The sequence below is a fragment of the Rutilus rutilus genome (genome assembly GCF_951802725.1).
Source record: "Rutilus rutilus genome assembly, chromosome: 15".
Lineage (NCBI taxonomy): Eukaryota > Metazoa > Chordata > Actinopteri > Cypriniformes > Leuciscidae > Rutilus > Rutilus rutilus.
Genome location: NC_140220.1, coordinates 890,107 through 895,197, shown reverse-complemented (window position 1 = coordinate 895,197; position 5,091 = coordinate 890,107).

Sequence of the window (5,091 nt, the reverse complement as noted above, 5' to 3'; positions counted from 1 at the left end):
GCCCTTCAGGCTCTATTTATAATGTAGGGGGCGGAGCTTCAGATTCTAGAGAGCATTTGATTGGGCAGGAAATCTGACGAAAAGCTGAACAGAGTGATGTCAGAATCGTTGATCCATATTGGCGGAAGTGACTTTAAATGTTTAACATCTTCTGAATGCGAATTTTGTCAGATACACTTGCTGGAGAAGCCAAATGAAGTGTCTAAGCGTAAAACAAGAAGAAATATCTGCCGATGGGGTCAGAAAGAGAAGGCATATAGTGAGAATATCCCTTATTTCGCATGATATCGTGACAGTATGGAGGAAGAAACAGCCCAAACTGAGAGAAAATATGCAATCTGGTGCAGATGCTGATATTTATATGACACTGATGCATATACTAAAATGCATATAAATATCAATATCTGCCATTAATGTCTTAGTAAGATGATATTTAAATGCTTAGTTTTATTATTAAACCTGTAGTTTTAAAACATATAATGTAATGCAATACAATGATTGAGAGATGAACAGATAACCTTCCTCTAAAGCCTACACTATGAATCAGACGACAGAAGCGTGTAGTGGATAAGTGGATCGCTAAGAGGCCTTAGACACGTGTGTGTATCACATATAAAACAGTAGCTTTAGGGTTAAACATTTTAACTGCAACTAAACCTCAGTAAACGGATCGTGTTTGGGTTATTTCGTCAGTCCGACTCCCTTTCCCAGACAACTAAAGGAAGTCGACTCATGAAGAATTCCAGGACCACTGAAGAATCTGCGACACGCCCTGATGTGCAAACGTGTCAGCCGGAGATCTGCACCGACACGCAGGCGACGATGATGATGATGATGATGATGATGATGAAGATGATGATGATGAGGGGCCAAGAGTGAACCAGACGGCTTATTCACTGCTTCATCACCAGACATGAAACTTAACCTTCTGAATCTGTGTACGACTGAATCTACTAAAGTCATGCGGCGCATTGCATCTTGGGAGGTCGAGGTTTGGCTGGTGAGCCGGGTCCAGCGACAAATGTTTCGCCATTAACAATGATTCAAAAGTATTTAAAATATTTTATGTAAAAATGTAAATAGATGTTTGCCAATCATCAGAATTGTGAGATATAACTTCTGAAACTCAAAATTACAAGAAAAAGTGTCAGAATCACGAGATATAAACTCACAATTGTTTTGATGATTCTGTGGATGACGAACACACGTTGATCTGATTGGTTCTATGAATATGCAAATGAGCCCCGCCTCCACTCACTCACTCAGCTCAGAGATCCACTGGTTGACGATCACACGTTGATCTGATTGGTTCTATGAATATGCAAATGAGCCCCGCCTCCACTCACTCACTCAGCTCAGAGATCCACTGGTTGATGATCACACGTTGATCTGATTGGTTCTATGAATATGCAAATGAGCCCCGCCTCCACTCACTCACTCAGCTCAGAGATCCACTGGTTGACGATCACACGTTGATCTGATTGGTTCTATGAATATGCAAATGAGCCCCGCCTCCACTCACTCACTCAGCTCAGAGATCCACTGGTTGACGATCACACGTTGATCTGATTGGTTCTATGAATATGCAAATGAGCCCCGCCTCCACTCACTCACTCAGCGATCCACTGGTTGACGATCACACGTTGATCTGATTGGTTCTATGAATATGCAAATGAGCCCCGCCTCCACTCACTCACTCAGCTCAGAGATCCACTGGTTGACGATCACACGCTGATCTGATTGGTTCTATGAATATGCAAATTCACCCCGCCTCCACTCACTCACTCAGCTCAGAGATCCACTGGTTGACGATCACACGTTGATCTGATTGGTTACAAGGTAGTTTGTGACGTCAGAAACACCAGCGATTTCAAAGCGTGTGTTTGAGACTGTCTTTGGTTCACTGCAGTTTTAAGGAGGAAATACTCAGCAATGGTGTCGACTTATGAACTTACACATACTTTGTCTTAAAGCGTATTAAAAACACCACATAGACACATAAACTACACTAAAAGCTGGATTTTCACCACAGGGAGACTTTAAGAGTAATTTAAAAGTAATATGCTATTTTTTACCCTCTTTCAAACACTCAGTTTTTGTGGGCGTGTCTCATTCATTAGTTGGAAGTAAACGCCCACTTCTGTGATTGGCTAACAGTTTTGCATATAAAAAATAAATAATCAAAGTCCCGCCATTAAATCTTTGAAACTTCCGATGCTGAAAAATATCTCGTTATAGTTGAAACCAAACATTTATGCATAATTCATGCTTTATAAGGCAAATAAAGTTGAAGTCCTTTGATTTTCCAGTTATAATTGACTTAAGGTGTTTTCAAGGAAACAACGTTTAAATATGTCATTTTGGTGATCAACGATGAGTTTTAAGGGATAGTGATTGACGACGGGGACTTTGATGAATGAGATATTGTCACTTGCACTATTCTACAAAAAGTGAAATATTACAGAAACTCATTTAAACATTAGAGCTTTAAACACTAACAGGCGTGAGCGATGTAATGATCAACATTATTATTATGTCCACAGAATAATGTTGATTAAATCGATAAATTGGGCATTTTATACTTCATAAGTGTTCCTGAACGTCAGTAAATTAGACACACATCACTCACCGCCGCCGATCTGAGCATTCACCTGTGTGTTCCTCGAGTCAGCACTGAACTCCTCCAGGAGTCACACACACACACGCCGATCTGAGCATTCACCTGTGTGTTCCTCGAGTCAGCACTGAACTCCTCCAGGAGTCACACACACACACACGCCGATCTGAGCATTCACCTGTGTGTTCCTCGAGTCAGCACTGAACTCCTCCAGGAGTCACACACACACACGCCGATCTGAGCATTCACCTGTGTGTTCCTCGTGTGTTCCTCGAGCCAGCACTGAACTCCTCCAGGAGTAATTCACACACACACACACACACACACACACACACACACACACACACGCCGATCTGAGCATTCACCTGTGTGTTCGTTCCTCGTGTGTTCCTCGAGTCAGCACTGAACTCCTCCAGGAGTCACACACACACACGCCGATCTGAGCATTCACCTGTGTGTTCGTTCCTCGTGTGTTCCTCGAGCCAGCACTGAACTCCTCCAGGAGTAATTCACACACACACACACACACACACACGCCGATCTGAGCATTCACCTGTGTGTTCCTCGAGTCAGCACTGAACTCCTCCAGGAGTCATTTCACTAGCAAAACAGCTCTGGAAGTCAATCATTAACATACAGTGTGTGTGTGTGTGTGAGAGAGAGAGAGAGAGAGAGAGAGAGAGTGTGTGTGTGTGTGTGTGTGTGTGTGTGTGTGTTTGTGTTTGTCCAATAGGGTTCAGCAGCTCTGATGCTTTTGTTCTCTGGACTAGAATTATTATAGACAGCTTTACAATCCAAAGATCAAGTTTGCCTTATAAAAACCGCATAGTAAACGATAATCATATTCTAGCATGTTCATAAAACACTGAAGAATGTCCATAACACTTTCACTACAGGAGCAATAGATGTTACAGTTCAGATGAAAGGATCTCAAGCTGAAGCTGAAGACGTTACTGTAGTTTTACACATTAATAACGCGATACTTCCTTGACAATAAACTCCAGCACAACAACCATAATGACTGATGTTCTGATAATGCTGTACAAATGTTCTGATGTTCTGATAAAGCTGATGTTCATTCTTGTTTTATTACGAGCTCTGTCTCGTTCTCTTTCTCCAGCACACACTCCTCTGTTCACACACACACACACACACACACACACACACACAGGATCTGATGTTCATTCTTGTTTTATTACGAGCTCTGTCTCGTTCAGTGTTTGATTAATATGAAAACTAACTCCTGACACACACACACACACAGCTCTGACTCGTTCTCTTTTCATTCCCTTACCAGACACACACTCTCTCTCTCTCTCTCACACACACACACCAGACAACTTTTCTCTATTTACAGATATGACGAGACACGGGCGAGTGATGCAAGTCGGGCTGCACGATATATGGAAATGATCGTAATATCGCAGATGTGTGTGTGTATCGTGATATGTGTATCGCAACGGCTCGCAGTAACTGCAGTCATGAACTAAAGACGAAGAGAAACTCACTCACTCTCGGCTGAATAACTTCTGCAGCTTTAATAAGAATCAGGATATATTTAATTCATACAGTGAAAACTAATCAGTTTATTTTTACATTTGATTATTCAGTTTCTGTTGTTGAATAAGCTAATGTAGGATAACCTGACCCCTGACCCCCTGACCCCTGAGGTTTACACTGATGTTACAATAACACTTCTGATATACAGTAAAACACTGATGTTCACTGGCAGAAGTTTAGGGATGTTTTACTGTCACGTATGTAGGTTATATTATTTTAAATACATTTTAAAGATAATTTAAGTTTATTTTACACACTTTAAGCATTATCGTATCGTATAGCGCATTATTGAATGAGTTATGGCATTTTTCTTCAATATCGTGCAGCCCTGGACACAAGTACCTAATATTCCCATGAAGACCCTCCTGACCGGTGTAAAATACACACTTACAACAGGCTTACCGTAGTGAACCAGGGCCACACAAACACACGTGTACTGACTAACTTAAATGTTGTTCATTTTAAACAAACAAACAAAAGTTACATAGTGTACCTTATTGTAAAGTGTTATTAAAAATGCAAACATGAAAAGAGTTTGAATGAACTTACAAATGCTGAGCTAAGGTGATTCACTCAGAGGAGATTACCCAGAATGCATCAGCTATGCACTATTGTGAAGATTAGAATGTTGATTTACAGGTTTTCAATGCATGAGTCAAATAACGGCGATCCACTGAACACAGGTGTGTATGTTCACAACTTCACATTTCACGTCACAATACTGGAAGGTTCATACTTTTAGTATAACATTTAAATACATTTGTATTTTTTAATTATTATGTAGCAAAAGTTTCATAAAAAGCATGATACTTGAATTTGTTTTATATAGTGTCATATACCATTTATTCACTATAAAACAACATATCGCATCTTAAGCCACTATTTTATATATATAAAACAAAAATATGCCTCAA